The sequence below is a fragment of the Pantherophis guttatus genome, chromosome 13 (genome assembly GCF_059756535.1).
Source record: "Pantherophis guttatus breed Tessera chromosome 13, ASM5975653v1, whole genome shotgun sequence".
NCBI lineage: Eukaryota > Metazoa > Chordata > Lepidosauria > Squamata > Colubridae > Pantherophis > Pantherophis guttatus.
Genome location: NC_142075.1, coordinates 11,928,901 through 11,947,050, shown reverse-complemented (window position 1 = coordinate 11,947,050; position 18,150 = coordinate 11,928,901). Strand labels below are relative to the sequence as shown.

General features: G+C 44.9%; 1 protein-coding gene across 21 annotated transcripts in view; it reads right to left on the bottom strand.

The window, feature by feature from the left end:
- The window catches only part of AKAP13 (A-kinase anchoring protein 13), a 278,974-nt gene extending 263,284 nt beyond the window's left edge, over positions 1–15,690 (bottom strand). For all 21 annotated transcript variants that reach the window (XM_034424688.2, XM_087878344.1, XM_087878338.1 and 18 more), the window contains exon 1: positions 15,385–15,690. The gene's annotated coding sequence lies outside the window, so the exon portion shown is untranslated. The remainder of the gene's footprint in view (positions 1–15,384) is intronic.
- Between the last annotated feature and the right edge of the window lie 2,460 nt (positions 15,691–18,150).

Below are 18,150 nucleotides of genomic sequence, written 5' to 3'. Positions count from 1 at the left end.
AAAGTGAAATCCGAAGCCCTTCGTCTAAATCAGGAGTGTCAAACTCAAGGCCCGGAGAGCCAGATCCAGCCTGCAGGGTGGTTAGATCTGGCCCGTGGGGCTACCCTGGAAACAGTGAAGGACCGGCCTGCGGTACCTCTGCCAGCAAAAATGAAGCTAGGGAGGGCCGCGTGTGGCTCTCCTGAGCTCTGTTTTCACTGGCAGAGGGTTGCAGGAGGCTGTCGCAGCTGAAATGGAGCTCAGGAGCCCGTTTTCCCTGGCAGAGTGCTCGGGCCACCACAGGCACCCCCGACATGATGTCAAGCTGGCCACACCCACCCTGGTCACGCCCCTCCCCGGTCCTCTCAGGTGAAACACAATCCTGATGCAGTCCTCAATAAAATCGAGTTCGACACCCCTGTTCTAAATCCTTCACAAAGGTTGGGTAGCCTTATCAGAAATGGGTCAGTTACATGGAAGCAACAAGCTTTCTAGGGAAGAGGACTTCAAATCTGTGGTCTATCTTGATTTATCTGGCCACCAACCGTCTTCTGCAGATGCCTCCATGAACTACTCTGTTAGGCTTCACCAGCATAGACAACGAAATTCAGCAGCCCCAGAAGACCAATGTCCTATGTGCAGCTTATACAAAAGGAATAGGTTTTCCAACAACAAAAAAAGCATCTGAATATCAGCAACATCATTTCCAGCTTTTTCATTTTCATTTTATTTATTTATTATTATTTTTTGCAGACTAATGGAACACAGGAAAGCTTAAGCTTCTTAGAGTTCCAATCTATTCATTCCCAGTTGACTTTCTGGAAATTGAACAGAATAGGAGCAAATTCATTGGGGCTCTGGAGAGAGAAGCCAATAAAATAAAGACTGGGTTTTGAAAGATTGAAACTTTAAAAGATTTTTTTTTAAAAAAAATTAAAGTTATAAAGAAGCATTGGTGTAATGTTTAGCTTAACCTGTTGAATGCTCTTTCTCCTTTTTTCTATTTTTCTATTTTATATCTCTCTCTGTTTGTAAAAGGGGAGGAGAATTTACTGGATGGTGTTTTTTTTTTCTTTTTTCAATGTCCAATGATGTGGATCAGTGGTGAAATTCAAATTTTTTTACTACCGATTCTGTGGGCATGGCTTGGTGGGTGTGGTTTGGTAGATGTGGCAGGGGAAGGATATTGCAAAATCCCCATTCCCCACCCCACTCTGGGGCCAGCCAGAAGTGACATTTGCCAGTTCTCCGAACTACTCAAAATTTCTGCTACCAGTTCTCCAGAACCTGCCAGAACCTTCTGGATTTCACCCCTGGTGTGGATTCTATATGTTCAATGTTAAATTTATTTGGTATTTGGATCATCGTTTTCTCTTTTTTTTGTACAGCATTTTTTCCCCCTTTTTATTGTTAGTGTTGGAAGTATGGTTTGGTTTTGCTTGGTTTTTCTGTTTTATATTTTACCTTTTATTATAAAACAAAATAAATATACTATTAGAAAAAGCTATGAAGAAGCACTGGATATGGGGGAAGATTCTCCAATTGTTCCCTATGGAAAAGGTTGTTGGGCAGTGGCTCAGCCTGTTGGCCTCTGCTCCATTCTGAGTCACCACCTCCCTCCCGATCACATGATCAGGAATAAATGGGAGTACACCCTGTGTTTCCCAGTGCACACATTTCACCCAGAAGCAATACTTGATTACTCACACACACAAATAAATAAAAATACAGATGCCTTCAATGTACAACTGTGCCCCATCTAGCCAACAGTGAATCATTAGCTCTCTAAAAGCCAAGTCGTTGTTCTTAAAGTATTTTAATAGGATTTGAATGCAATAAGGAAAATTGCTACACCCCCAAACATCTGCTCCTTACATAATGTCACCACCGAGAACTTCTCAAGACAGCACAACGTCACATGTTGAATGTTTGCTGTTACACAACTAACAGACAAGAAGGAGTGTTTGGAACACGCCAATACATATTGCCTCTTCGGCGAGAAGGGCAGCAAACAAGTCTAATGAATTAAATGATTATTAATACCCTGTTTCCCTGAAAATAAGACATCCCCTGATAATAAGCCCAATTGGGCTTTTAAGCACGTGCGCTAAAATAAGATTTCCCCCCTGAAAATAAGCCCTCCCCAAAAATATTTAAACACAGAGCTGGAAATCAGGTAAGACAGCAAGAGGAGCCCCATCTTGTTCCACACGCCCCAAAATAATAAGACCTCCCCAAAAATAAGGCCAAGCACTTATTTCGGGGTTCAAAAAAAAATATAAGACAGGGTCTTATTTTCGGGGAAACATGGTAATTAAATTCTCTTGCTCAGTAGCCTATCTGATGAATTTTTTCATCCAGAAGATTTGTTGTTGTGTCTCTGTCCTAAATCCCTTCCAGATAGAAAAGGGGTAGGGCAAACTGAACATCGTAATCCTTTTCTCCAGACGGCCCTATCCCTCCCACCAGATAGCTTCCATTCACGTGGTAGGGCCCGTTTTGAGATAGAAACACATTTATTTATTTATTTAAGAAAAATCATATTGCCGTCTTCTCGTTCACATGGCGACTCAAGGTAGCTTACAGGAAATTAAAACGCAATATAAAAGAAATATAAAATAATAAAATAACAATCCCCACCCTGGCAACAACACACACTCATAACGACCATTTAATGGGCTCCATCCCAGTGGTGAAATCCAATTTTTTTTACTACTTGGTGGCTTGGTGGGCGTGGCGTGGCGTGGCTTGGTGGGCATGGCAGGGGAAGGATACTGCAAAATCTCCATTCCCACCTCACTCCTGGGGGAAGGATATTGCAAAATCTCCATTCCCACCCCACTCCGGGGCCAGCCAGAAGTGGTAATTGCCAGTTCTCCAAACTACTCAAAATTTTTGTTACCCGTTCTCCAGAACCTGTCAGAACCTGCTGGATTTCACCCCTGCAGTCCATTCACTTTTGGGTTCCTCAGGCCCGCTGGCAGAACCATGTCTTCAGGGCCTTCTGAAAGAGGGATGAAAACTGTATTGGATTTCTCTAAACTAGAGGTAGATATCAGAAGATTTGAATCCCCATGGAGGGAGCTCAGGGATACCCAGGTTACCTGACGGACTGCCTTTTTCCAAGTTTCTACCTGTCCAATGCAATCCAACAGACTGGGCATGCTGCAGATCTCATCAGCCAAGAGTGGTGATTGGCAGGAACTAGATGGGCCTTCTCTGCTATAAAAAGGTAAAGGTTCCCCTCGCACATATGTGCTAGTCGTTCCCGACTCTAGGGGGCGGTGCTCATCTCCGTTTCAAAGCCAAAGAGCCAGCGCTGTCTAAAGACGTCTCCGTAGTCATGTCCAGGCACCGGTACCTGGCCTTGCACTCCTGCAGGTCTTCCCTCTGCTTGGAAAGCCTATGCTCCTAGTCCTCAGTGAGGTTCTTCTGCTGAGCCTCCTTCTCGGTCAGATCCAATTTGAACTGAGCCAGCTGTTTTGCCAAGTCTTTCTTGTGGTGGCTGCTTAGCTCCAACAACTGCTTCCTGTTGGGGCCCTAAGGAGCCCGGACGGGGAGGCAAGGAGTCACTGGGAGGGGAGAGTCAAGTAGAGGATGGTGAGGTGCCCCTCAACGTGAGTGACATCGAGTTGACCACACCCATCCAGTCACATGACCACCTAGCCACGCCCACTCAGCCAGTCATTAGGCAGATCATATTAGTGGTCCGCGGGATTGAAAATTATGAATTTAGTGGTCCCTGAGGTCCGAAAAGGTTGGGAACCCCTGGCCTAACTGATTTGCTCTCACCAAGGAAGCTTCCTAGAAGAGAAGCAAAACAATCTCAACTTCTAACAAAACTAAATCCAGTTGCCCTGACTCAATTTTTTCAGACAACTCTAAGCTGGGTGATTGAGAATCTTCACCGACAAAACCCTGAAAGGTTTGGAAAGCAGATTCTGACAACAAAGACCTGGGGAAAATACCAATTCTGCTTCTTTCCCCTAAGGGTCAATCTTTCACCTTCCTTTTGCATGGTGGCCTAATACGAATGGAAAAAGGCTGTTGGCAGGAGAGGCGTGCAAACCGCTCAACCAGCTCTCTCTTTCCACACCCAACCTAGCCCATTAATTTATGAAGCATTCTGGATGCAAACCCAGTTCCAGGCTTGGCCTTGTGTCACTTGTGCAAAAGCTGAGATCCCATGCTCGGTTGGAAGTTTTTCCAGTTACACAACATTTGGTTTCTAAAGTGTAACAAATTAAAAAAAAAAATCAGGGGAGGGACAAGAGGCTTAAAACAGCCGTGCAATTGTGCACGCCCAAGCTTTTGGAAACTTGGGATTTCTTTCTGTCCACATTCTGTAGAAGGGCAACCTAATGTTAGATATAAGCCCCAATCGTGCACCATGTTAGCTGAGCTTAAGGGAGTTATAGTTAAAACATCTGGAAGCTCTCAGTTTTGCACTGGAAGAGAGACCCACACATCAGATTTCCTGAATCAACACTCCATGGCTGGTTCACAGATCAGATGACTGGTCAATTTTGATTTAATGGATTGCGGCAAATTTAGCCTTTGGGATTTGGGAACTACAGAAAAAACAGCAAGTTGTATAAACTCAGCCAACGGTAGTTTATTCAACAGACCATGATTCAATAAACCGTTGTTTCGGCAGAATCCATGGGTCCACACATACAAAAAAGGAACATTACTGTAATGAGCCTTCTAAAATAGAAAAGCAGTACAATATTAGGAAAAATACTCGATATGGAATAGATTAATAGAATAGATTAGAGGCAAGAGGTCGAAATTAGAGGAAGAAAGACTATGAATGTATGTATTAAATATAAAGCTGGTTTATAACGACAATCATGCCAATATAGTGAACAAAAATGTAAATAAACTGCCGTGTTTCCCCAAAAATAAGACCCTGTCCTATATTTTTTTTGAACCCTGAAATAAGCACTTGGCCTTATTGCCATGCACTCAAAAGTCCAATTGGGCTTATTATCAGGGATGTCTTATTTTGGGGAAAACAGGGTAATATAAAAAGAAACTTAGTTAAAATTATTTGGTTATATTATCACTATTGTTATTAGTACATGTGTCAATATATTATTACTATTGTTATCAGTACATGTGTTAATATTTATTACTGTCTTTTCTCTGGTCCTTTTTTTTTTTTGGTAAATGTTATACCCTGACAATACACTGTATTCAAAATGTTTATGAATAAAAATATAATTTTTAAAATAAAATAAAATAGAAAAGCAATACAATATTAGGAAAAAATATTTATTATACTCTATCCCAGTCTATCGTAGAAGTATCTAAATGCTGTGTTTTCTTGCACCAAAAATTATACAATGTTTAAAGTAAACAAAAAGAAAAGAAAAAAAAAACAATTCTCATTAGAGCCAAAGATCAGATGGAAAAATAATCCCATGTTTTAGGTATATACAAGAATGATTTACAACCATTCTTTTAGGGACTATTTGAACTTATGATGGTGCTAAAAATATTAATATAAATATAATGTAGTTGAGAAGCCATATACTGCGGCTTATTTGATATACAGTAGCATGGTTGAGATAAGTCATGGCATTGAAGGCTATGAGAATCTAATTACAGAATTCTACAAGACCCGATTAGTAAGCAGCAAGAAGGAAGAAGTCAAGATTACCCACCACTCCCTTTTCAGAAATGCTTCCTGGTATTGGTGAAAGCAACTTAGCCAATCTCTCCATTGCAATTTCACTGCAGAAATACACAAGACATACCCTTTCCTTAGTGGGATCAGATAACTGCGATCTGAACATTTAACCAAAACTAGGCTATTTGCTTCTCCAACCTAATGTTCTTCTAATGCGTTGGGCTGCTAAAGCATATCAAGTGCTCCAACACTGGAGGCTTTTCAGAAGAGACTGGTCTGGAATGGTATAGAGCCGTGATGGCGAACCTATGGCACGGGTGCCACAGGCGGCACATGGAGCCATATTGGTGGGCACACAAGTGTTACCCTAGCTCAGCTCCAGCACGCATGCACGCTCCGGCGAACTGATTTTCAGGCCTTCCGGTCCCACCGGAAGTCGGGAAACTGGCTGTTTCCGGCCTCCGGAAGGCCTCTGGGAGGATGGGGAAGGCTGTTTTTGCCCTCCCCAGGCTCCTAGAAAGCCTCTGGAACCTGGGGAGGGGGGAAAACGGGCCTACCGGGCCCACCGTTCCATCGTGTGCCAAAAGCAGGGGGAAGTGTGTGGGGGGGGGTCACAAGCGTATACGCGGGAGGGTGGGCGCATTGAATTATGGATGTGGGCACCCGCACCCGCAACCCCCCACGCTCCCCCCGCTTTTGGCACGTGACGGCAAAAAGGTTAGCCATCACCGGTATAGAGCCATGATGGTGAACCTATGGCAAGTGTGCCAGAGGCGGCACACAGAGCCCTCTTTGTGGGCACGCGCGCCATCACCCCAGCTCAGCCAGCTGGTCGTCGGGTTTCCGAGGCGCAAATGCATGCCGGCCAGCTGGTCGCCAGATTTCTGAGGCACAAATGCACGCTGGCCAGCTGATCGTTGAGTTTCCAAGGCACGAATGCACGCCGGCCAGCTGGTCGTCAGGTTTCTGAGGCACGAATGCGCACCAGCCAGCTGGTCATCAGGTTTCCAGTGCTATGGTGCGCGCACGCACGCACATTCTGGTTTGGGCACTCTGTGCCTAAAAGGTTCGCCATCACTGGTATACACTAGTGTCTCCTGCTTGAGCATGGGATTGGACTAGGAAACCTCCAACGTCCCTCTCCTCTCCTCTCCTCCCCTCCCTTCCCCTCCCCTCCCTTCCCTTCCATTCTATTCTATTGCTTTCAAGACATTTCCAGTTTCATACAGCCCAACCCCAAATCCAGGTTCATATTTAACACAGAAACTTAAAATATTTCCTCTGCTATCAGATAACATCTAGAGTTACATCTTGAGTTTTTATGTTATTTTAACAAAACATAATTTCTGGAGCCAACTTTGCCAGCTGACATCTTGGCATGTCTCAAGTTATTTGATGCGGTGCAAGGAATTCAGAATAGAGAGGCAACGCCAAGAGTTGGCATGCAGAGATACCATCTTGGAAAGTCTTACAGGGCCAATCCAAACGGGGGAACTAGCTGCACCGGCTGGTGAAACTCAACTCTACCGGCATTAATGTTGGGTCCTTATAAATCATTCTGGAGCAAAGGATAAGGATGTACACCTTTCATCATTGCAATAATGTGCATATTTGTTGAAATTGCCCAGCTTGGCTATCGGACTATTAGATAAGTGAACTCCAACTACCTCAGGCAGCAGATGCTAGGAGGAAGGGTTTTCAAGAGAAATAGCAACTCAACAACTTTTGTGAAGTTGTTAGGCTGGCTGGGAAGGTTGCAAAATGTGATCATGTGGCTTTGGGCACAAGCAGCCATCATAAATACATTACTGCCAGTTATCAAGTGCCTGGATTTTAATTACAGCAATAAAGATGTGAAGACCAGTCATTTATGACTTTTTTTTCACTTTGGCCATCAAACAAATAGTCATAAATCAAGGACTATCTAGGCCCATGATGGCAAACCTATGGCAGGCGTGCCACAGGTGGCACACGGAGCCTTGTTGGTAAGCGTGTGAGCTCAGCTCCGATTTTCGGGCCTTCTGGGCCACCCGGAAGTAGAGAATCAGGCTGCTTCCTGTCTCCAGAGAGCCTGTGGGGGTGGGGAAGGCCCATTTTTTGCTCTTCCCAGGCTCCAGAGCCTCTCTAGGAGCCATGGGAAGGTGCAAACGGCCTTTCCCACCCCACCCCCGGAGGGCCTCTGGAAGCCGGAAAGGGCCTGTTTGCCAACTTCCTGTGGGACCCGGAAGTAGAGAATCAGGCTGCTTCCTGTCTCCAGAGAGCCTGTGGGGGTGGGGAAGGCCCATTTTTTGCTCTCCTCAGGCTCAAGAGCCTCTCTAGGAGCCTGGAGAGGGCGAAAACGGCCTTCCCCATCCCCGGAAGGCCCCCGAGATGTGACCGGAAGTCGGCAAATGGGCTGTTTCCGGCCTCCAGAGGACCTCCAGGGGGGGAATGGGGAAGGCCGGTTTCACCCTCTCCAGGCTACTAGAGAGGCTCTGGAGCCTAGGGAGAGCAAAAAACGGGCCTACCAGGCCCACCATGCCATTGTGTGCCAAAAGCGGGGGGAGCACGGGGGGTTGCACACGCCTGTACGGAACGCGGGACGCATAGAATTATGGGTGTGGACACGCATGTGCGTGACCACCCCCCCCTCACACTCCCCCCGCTTTTGGCACACAATGGCAAAAAGGTTAGCCATCACTGATCTAGGCCTTTTCATCAGCATTCAGATGATGCAAGGGGTCACCTTGTCTGATATCATCTCCGATGAAGAAATACCTTGAATGTCTAAGCAAGGTGCCACTATAGCTATCACTCACATTCTTGGGTGTCTGTTTGCAGACCCCATTCGGAAAAGATAATAGCAAGAGCACTTAGACTTATATACCGCTTCACAGTGCTTTACGGCCCTCTCTAAGCGGTTTACAGAGTCAATGGAATGGAATCAGTGGTGCTATTTAGCTAGTTCTATCAGGTAGCGGCGGCTGCGGGAGGCTCCGCCAGGGGTGAAATCCAGCAGGTTCTGACAGGTTCTGGAGAACCGGTAGCGGAAATTTTGAGCAGTTCGGAGAACCGGCAAATGCCACCTCTGGCTGGCCCCAGAGTGGGGAGGGAATGGGGATTTTGCAGTATCCTTCCCCTGCCACGCCCACCAAGCCACGCCCACAGAACCAGTAGTAAAAAAATTTGGATTTCACCACTGGGCTCCGCCCACCCGCCCAGACGTCATCACAACCCGTTTTTGACACTCTGCGCATGCGCAGAAGACCCTGTGCGCTCCCCTTTGCAAACCGGTAGCAAAGTTAAGTGAATTCAGTCCATTCCACCATGGAATGGAATGGAATGGAATAGAATAGCATAGCATAGATGAATAAAGAATAGAATAGAATAGAATAGAATAGAATAGAATAGAATAGAATAGAATAGAATAGAATAGAATAGATGAATAAAGAATAGAATAGAATAGAATAGAATAGAATAGAATAGAATAGATGAATAAAGAATAGAATAGAATAGAATAGAATAGAATAGAATAGAATAGAATAGAATAGAATAGATGAATAAAGAATAGAATAGAATAGAATAGAATAGAATAGAATAGAATAGAATAGAATAGAATAGAATAGAATAGATGAATAAAGAATAGAATAGAATAGAATAGAATAGAATAGAATAGAATAGAATAGAATAGAATAGAATAGAATAGAATAGAATAGAATAGATGAATAAAGAATAGAATAGAATAGAATAGATGAATAAAGAATAGAATAGAATAGAATAGAATAGATGAATAAAGAATAGAATAGAATAGAATAGAATAGATGAATAAAGAATAGAATAGAATAGAATAGAATAGATGAATAAAGAATAGAATAGAATAGAATAGAATAGATGAATAAAGAATAGAATAGAATAGAATAGAATAGATGAATAAAGAATAGAATAGAATAGAATAGAATAGAATAGAATAGATGAATAAAGAATAGAATAGAATAGAATAGAATAGAATAGATGAATAAAGAATAGAATAGAATAGAATAGAATAGAATAGAATAGATGAATAAAGAATAGAATAGAATAGAATAGAATAGAATAGAATAGAATAGAATAGAATAGAATAGAATAGATGAATAAAGAATAGAATAGAATAGAATAGAATAGAATAGAATAGAATAGAATAGAATAGAATAGATGAATAAAGAATAGAATAGAATAGAATAGAATAGAATAGAATAGATGAATAAAGAATAGAATAGAATAGAATAGAATAGAATAGAATAGAATAGAATAGAATAGAATAGAATAGAATAGAATAGATGAATAAAGAATGGAACAGAACAGAACAGAATAGCTTTATTGTCACTTTAAATATACACTAATCAGGATACATTAAAATGAAATTTTGTTGCATTCCGCTCTCAAAAAATAACCATTATGCACATACCCAAATAAACACACATATATAACACAGAAAAACATTAGAAGTCTAGTTCGAATCAGGGGTGAAATCCAGCAGGTTCTGACAGGTTCTGGAGAATCGGTAGTGGAAATTTTGAGCAGAGAACCGGCAAATACCACCTCTGGCTGGCCCCAGAGTGGGGAGGGGGGGAGAATGGAGATTTTGCAATAGCCTTCCCTCAGGAGTGGGGAAGGAATGGGGATTTTGCAGTATCCTTCCCCTGGAGTGGGTGGGAATGAAGATTTTGCAGTATCCTTCCCCTGCCACACCCACCAAGCTACAGCACGCCCACCAAGCCACGACCACAGAACCGGTAGTATAAAAAAAAATTGGATTTCACCACTGGTTCGACCATGTATACATATACATGGTGGGGGAAAAAAAAAGAATCCTGCGAATTTATGACCAAGGATGCTGTGATTTATTTTAACTACGTTTGTTAATAAGTCACATGACCGAATACAGGTATGCTAAGTTATGGTTGCCCAACAAACTAGCGTCATGTATTCATTCAGTCCTTTGTGGGAGATAAAACTGCCTTTGATTGCTTTACACACAGTTTCTGGGCTTCAGCCTGTGCAAGCTTGTTTAGGTGCCAATCCCCGTGTGGCATCCAAATTCTCATGCCAATGACTTTTCCTGCATACCTTCCTACCTATTAAGGGGAAACTAATGCAATCCCTTCTTTTTTTTTCTTTTTTTTTTTAAATTTGATTTATATGCCGCCCTTCTCCAGAGACTCAGGGCGGGTTACAGTGCATACGCTTTTCCCAAGCTTAGGGGTTAACATGTGGTCCTTTTCCGACTCCTTCCCACAGAATTCTGGGAGTTGAAGTCCACACATCTGGAGAATGCAAAGACTGGGAAAGACTTGCTGTGTGTGTCAGATTTCACAAAGGCCTGGCAATAATCCAGAAGCTCAATGCTGCTTTTTGGAAACTAGCTGACAGCAGAAGCTCCGGGGACCTGGCACATGAGATAAGTTGCTTTGCTGCAGACAAGAAGGCACTCCTATGCAAAACACTGGGCAGTCCTTGACTTACAACAACCATTCATTTAGTGACCATTCAAAGTTATAACGGCACTGGAAAAAGTGACCGAGGGGGGGGGAATACCCTGATTCTAGTCCTCACCCAACAAAATTCTCACTTTAACCGACCTCAAAGGGCTGTTGAAGGAGTAAAATAAAATAGGAACCACTCTTTCCCCGTGTGTGTTATCTTCACTTCACAGCCGGTATTTAAATGTAACAAGAACGGAAATCCACAGGAGCCTCAATAAGTGTCTTTGTTGACTGAATCCAACCAACTAACCCATCAACGCAATGAAACAAAAGAGTTCTTGGATGGCAAACTGACAAAAACATGACAAATCATTTAAGGAGGACAAAAAAAAAAACAAAAAAAAAACCAGCCACCAGAGAGTAACGGTTGAAAATAAAAGCAAAAACAGCATCCAAAAATGCACAGCCCCACCCCCACCCCTGGAGAAACTCTGAATTATTGTTCTTACAGGGGGAAAAAAAACCAAACTGGTTTTAAAAAAAAAACAAACTTCTATGCCAGTATAGGAGCGAGACTGCAACAAAGCATTCCTATCTTTGCACTGCTAGCTTATTGAGAGGCTCACTCTCCTATGCCCACATTCTTCCGGTACACAGACGAATGTGGTTTCTGCCTTAAACCCCCCCCCCCAAACAATCCTGTACAGTACATATTTACTAACAATCTTTCTCCTCCCACTCTTCTAAGCACCACTTTAAGCTGAATCCGTACAGTAATGCTTATGCTTTCTGCAGTTTGCACACTTTTAACAGAATAACAGAGTTGGAAGGGATTTGGGAGGTCTTCTAGTCCAACCCTCTGCTCGAGCAGGAAATCTATACCATTTCAGATAAAGGGTTGTCCAATCAATCTCTTCTTAAAAACCTCCAGTGTTAGTGCACCCACAACTTCTGAAGGCTGAAGTTCAACTGATCAATTGTTCTAACTGTCAGGAAATTTCTCCTTAGTTTTAGGTTGCTTCTCTCCTTGATTGGTTTCCGCCCGTTGCTTCTTGTTCTGCCTTCAAGTACTTTGCAGAATAGGTTGACAACCCCTCCCCTTCTTTGTGGCAGCCCCTCAGATATTGGAACACTGCTATCATGTCACCCCTACTCCTTCTTTTAAGACATAAAAGTTATTAAGGCTTTATATATATATATATATATAATTTTTATTTGCGGTCACAGACCAAAATACAAATATAATTGCAAAAGAACGTGGGAAAAGTAACATCATAAACAGTTGGCTACCAGAAGCCTTGGCTGAGAGGAATTACATCGTTCTCCTCTAATAGTTACAGCTCTTTAAAAAAATTTAGAAACCTGAAAAGTAATGTGTGAGGAGGAGCCATCCCCTAAACAATAGAAGGTCAAATTACTAGCATTGGATCCAGAGAGATCTGTTTCTAAGAGAGACAGTAATTAAGGCTTTTAATATGAGACCCAAAGGTTGGAGCCAAATACAAAATAACAGCTGGCCTTATCCACCATACTAAACCAGGGTTCGGCTAACAATGGTGAGAATGCATCTCAGTCGTCTGAAGGAATCACATAACCTGCTAGGCGGAAAACTTGGATGAAGCACAAAATGTGAACTCAGCTGTAACGTTATGCAACAAAGCTGCCTCTGGGCATGTGCTCAGATGGAACACTGTCCCCTTGCAAAAATTATCCTCCTGATTTTCAGGTCACACGTGTTTTTCTTCTCGACCGTCCAATGGAAGACGTGAAGGAACCTTCCTTTCCATTGTTAGAAGGACATCAGAAGGCCTTAACTGCATTACTATTAATCTTCTTGTTGTTCCTATCATCCATCTCCTCCCACTTATGACTGTATGACTGTAACCTCGTTGCTGGTATCCTTAAGATTTATATTGACTGTTTTCTAATAGGATTTGATTGCTTATTTGTTCCCTATGACTATCATTAAGTGTTGTACCTTATGATTCTTGACGAATGTACTTTTTCTTTTATGTACACCGAGAGTGTATGCACCAAGACAAATTCCTTGTGTGTCCAATCACACTTGGCCAACAAAGAATTCTATTCTATTCTATTCTATTCTTCTTTGTTGCTGCTCTATCGCAAATCACCCAGAAGCGTCTCCAACATTTGCAGAACCATCAACACAACAAGAAACAGCAAGCAATCCACTCAACAAGTAGGAAACCATCTTGATCCAACACCCCTTTGGAGACTTTGGTGTTCCCAAATTCTTTCAGCCTTGCTGTTTGAGAACTCGGGAATTACATCTCTAGAGCAGGAGAAAGTAAGAAGCAATTAAAAGTGCCATCTCTGAAAGAGAAACAGAACGCAGGGAGGGAGGGAAAGGGAGAATTACAAAGAGCGAGAAAGAGATTCGAGTGAGGTCATTTTAAAGGCCTCTTGTTTTTAAGGGCAAGGTAAGAGATTAGAAAGCTTCAAGGTAACTTATCTGTACTACCCTACGCACTCCAAAGTGATCCTTTTAGAACAAAGTTTCCTGAATCCGCCCACAATTTAAAAGGCTACTTTTGAAAGAGTGGAATGCACAATGCAGCCGGTGAACATGGGACTGTGTGGGGCCCAGATGTTGCAAAGCAGGGAGACTGCACACCAGAAAAATAAAGCAGGAGAAAAAGTAAGACCGTGGTGGGGAGAAGGGGAATAATCCTTCTACAGCAGGGGTCTCCAACCATGGCAACTTTAAGCCTGGCGGACTTCAACTCCCAGAATTCTGCTCTGATAGCTGGGGAATTCTGGGAGTTGAAGTCCACCAGGGTTAAAGTTGCCAAGGTTGGAGACCCCTGTAGAATCTACAGGACACCCTTGAAAAGGAGAGAAACGCCAGAGAGGACAGGTGGAAGGAAAGTTTTGCACAACCAAGCCTCTCCGCCCCTCCCCCATCCCTCAGCAAATATTTAATCTCCCAGGCAATTTTTGTGTCTGCACCAAATTCCACAGCTTTGCCACACGTGTGTGGCTCAGCATACAGCGAGAGAGTCCACAAAGCCGCTTCCCACCTCTCTTTGTAGCGTTGCACAGAAGTCAAGTCAAGTCAAAAACGTTATTTGGGATTGCACAGCACAATCCAAACTCTCTCTCTCTCTCTCTCTCTCTCTCTCTCTCTCTCTCTCTCTCTCTCTCTCTCTCTCACACACACACACACACACACACACACACACACACACACACACAGACGTGCCTTTGAGGACTCTTGAGTTCCTAGGTGCCCTTCAGAGGGACGCCGATTTAATCTCGCCGCACAAACCTCCACAAAGAAAGTTTTGGAAAGTTTGCCCATCTCCCAAACACGAAGGGTTTTTCTGCCTGAGCAGTTCAGAGGGAGGGGAAGGGAGGGGTGGGAGTGGGAGAGCCAGCAGCCCTTTGTCGCTTCGTGAAAAGAAAAGAAAAATTCTTGGGGGGGGGAGCCTTGGAACCCTTCCCCCTTTCTTTTCTGAAAGAAACAAGAAGTCACCCCGATTTTCCTCAAGGGCCTCCCCTGTTGCAAATATAGCCACGTTCAAAAAAAAAAGGGGGGGTGGTGGATGGGTGGGGAGGGGTGCAGGGAGACTCGGGAGATTTTCGAGGGGGCGCCGACGACCTCCAAGCGCCCCCCACCACCACCACCAAAGCCTTCTCCCCTTAGGGAAACTCCGCTCTGACATTTAGAGGGGAGGGGTCCCCTTCTCCTTTCCTCTTCAGCCCCCCCTCCCAAAAATCCCCCAGGCTGGGGGGAAACCTCCCCCCCCGTTGCAAAAGTCCCACGTTCAAAGGCAAAAAATCCCAATTGAAAGCAGCCATTTACCCAGTCCAGGACTGAACCGGCCGCCCCCTGCCTTGCAGCCAGACGCCCCCTCCCCTCTCTCTCTTTCTCTCTCTCTCTCTCTCTTTCTTTTTCTCTCTCTCCTTCCTTCCCTCCCACCGGACTCCCCCCTTCCCTCCCGCAGGCCAGGCAGAAGTCAGACCCATTTTCCCCACCCACCCATCCATCTCCTTCGGTCAGCGGACCCCCCCCTCCCCTCCATCCCGAGCCTTTGCCGGACCTCGCCTGCGGACCGCACCGTGGCCGGAGCAGCTCGCCCATCGCATCAGCGCGCCTCACAAAAGTTTCCAACTCCGGCTAAAAGTTTCCCCCAAGAAGCGGGGGGGAGTTGAGGCCAACCGGGCCAACCAAAGTTTCTAGTCCGGTTCGAGGAAGCCAAACCAAACCCCAAACCCCCCCCCCAAAAAAACCCCAGACCCAAAGTCTTCTCCGCGCATCCCCCGGCCGGGGGGGGAAAAAAATCTCCGGGCAACTCAGTCACTCACCCAGCCTGGGGAGTCTCGGCGTCTGTCTGGCTTCCCCCGCGGGAAGGAGGGCAAAGGCGGGCGAAGAGACGCGCCTGGCTGGGCATCCACGCGGAACAGCTGCGGGGTGGGGGAAATGGCTGCTCCGGGGCCGCCTGGGACGCCAGCGCTCTCGGGCTGCCTCCCTCCCAGCCGAGCCGAGCCAAGGACCGAGCCAAAGCAGCCGGAGAGCGAGCGAGCGAGCGAGGGAGCGAAGGGCTCTTTCTCCAGCGCCGCGCGCCTGCGTCGAGGGGGCCGCTGAGCAGCCTAGCGAAAGAAGGAGAAGAAGGAGGAGGGAAAAAGGGGGAGGAGGAGGATTCCTCGCTTCTCACGCTCCTTTGGGGAGGGGGGGGAGGGAAAAGGGGTCCACGGGCGTCCCCTGCCGGGGGTCGGAATGAAGGCAGGCGGCGCCCGGCTCGCGCCTGGCTTCGCCTCCTGAGGGCGGGAAAGAAGCCCCGCTCGGAACCCCTGGCTGGCTCTGCCAGCTGGACTGAGGGGGCTTGTGGGGAACCCTGGACGTGGTGGTTGATGGGTTAAAAGGAGATTTTTTCCCCCTCTCGCCTCCCCCCTGCCTCTCTTTTAATGGTAACTTTTATTGTTGTGAGAAATATTGATTGATTTATTTATTTTTTTATTTGTCGTTGCTTTTAACAGGTGTTGAGTTGCCTGGAGGAGAGATGCCTGGCAAATAAATCGAAGGAAGGAAGGAAGGAAGGAAAGGAAGGAAGGAAGGAAGGAAGGAAGGAAGGAAGGAAGGAAGGAAGGAAGGAAGGAAGGAAGGAAGGAAGGAAGGAAGGAAGGAAGGAGAGAGAGAGAGAGAGAAAGAAAAAAAGAAAGAAAGAAAGAAAGATGGGGAGAGAGAGAGAGAAAGAAAGAAGAAAGAGAAAGGAGGGAGGGAGGGAGGGAGGAAAAAAGAAAGAAAGAAAGAAAAAAGGAAGGAAGGAGGGAGGGAGGGAGGAAAAGAAGAAAAAAGAAGAAAGAAAAGAAAGAAAGAAGAAAGGAGGGAGGGAGGAAAAGAAGAAAGAAAAGAAAGAATGAAAGAAAGAAAGAAGAAAGACGAGGAGAGAGAGAGAGAAAGAAAGAAGAAAGGAGGGAGGGAGGGAGGGAGGAAAAAAGAAAGAAAGAAAGAAAAAAGGAAGGAAGGAGGGAGGGAGGGAGGGAGGAAAAGAAGAAAAAAGAAGAAAGAAAAGAAAGAAGAAAGGAAGGAGGGAGGGAGGAAAAAAAGAAAGAAAAGAAAGAATGATAGAAAGAAAGAAAGAAAAAAAGAGAAAGGTAGTCCTCAACTTAGAACCACAATGCTTTTAACGTTGTAAATTACCTGAAGATGGGTGATACATGTGTGTGTGTGTGTGCGCGCATGTGTGTGTGTGTATATATATATACACATATAAATATAAATAAGAAGAGATACAGGTGGTCCTCATCTTCCGACCATAATGTAGCCCAAAATTTCTGTTGCTAAGTGACGCAACTTGCTCAGCGAGTTTTGCCGCCATGTTATGACCTTTCTTGCCACCGTGGTTAAAAGGGAATCCGGGCAGTGGTTAAGTTAGTGAACATGGTTGTTAAGGGAATCTGGCTTCCCCCATCGACTTCCCTTGTCAGAATGTCGCCAAAGGGGGAATCACGTGAAACCACACACACACACACACCCCGGGATGCTGCAAACCGTCATAAATATGAGTTGGTTGCAAAGTGTCCGAATTTTGATCACATGACCGCGGGGATGTCGCAACGATCTTTAAGCGTGAGGAAATAGTCGTGAGGCCTTTTTTTTTTCCAGTGCCGTTGTGACTTCGAACGGTCACTAAATGAACTTTGAAAAGTCACTAAATGAACTGTTGTAAGTTGAGGACTGTACCTGTACAGGATAAGCAGAGTCATCCTTCATAACCGCAGTAATAAACTTTCCTCTGTGCCAAGCTAAATTCCTGTCAGAGCAAAAAAAAAAAACCCTGCCCTGAACGGGATTGACCCCGCCATCACCCGCCTACCCTGTAAAATCACCTCAGCCGATGATTTAACGGCTCAGGAATGTGATCAAGAATCTTCATTTTTACTTTTTTGCTGTTCCTGAAGAAGGTCGGTCCTTTCAGCTGACGGGATTCCAGCTGGTGGAATTCAGCAACAAAAAAATAAATCTCTTTTTTTTTTTTCATGAGCTTCTTCAACAGGAGAGGCTACTCCGATCGCTCAGCTTTACCGTTAAGGGAAGTCCTCGACATACGGCCATAATTGAGCCCAAAAATTTGTGTTGCTAAGTGAGACATTTTGCTAAGTGAGTTATAGGCCATATGAATGTACAGGTTCAAACATATATTACCAATAAAATACTCTAGGGGGCGGTGCTCATCTCCGTTTCAAAGCCGAAGAGCCAGCGCTGTCTGAAGATGTCTCCGTGGTCGTGGCCGGCATGACTAAACGCCAAAGGCGCACGGAACGCTGTTACCTTCCCACCAAAGGTGATCCCTATTTTTCTACTTGCATTTTTTACCTGCTTTCAAACTGCTAGGTTGGCAGAAGCTGGGACAAGTAACGGGAGCTCACCCCGTTATGCGGGATTCGAACCGCTGAACTGCCGACCTTTCAATCGACAAGCTCAGCGTCTTAGCCACTGAGCCACACTACACACAATTGGAATGGGTGTGTGTGTGTGTCTTAGGTCGTTTCTACCACTTTGTAGAAGATGTAGCAACATCCTTTTTTTATTATTATTAAGTCATTCGGGCACCAGGCACATTTTCCCTT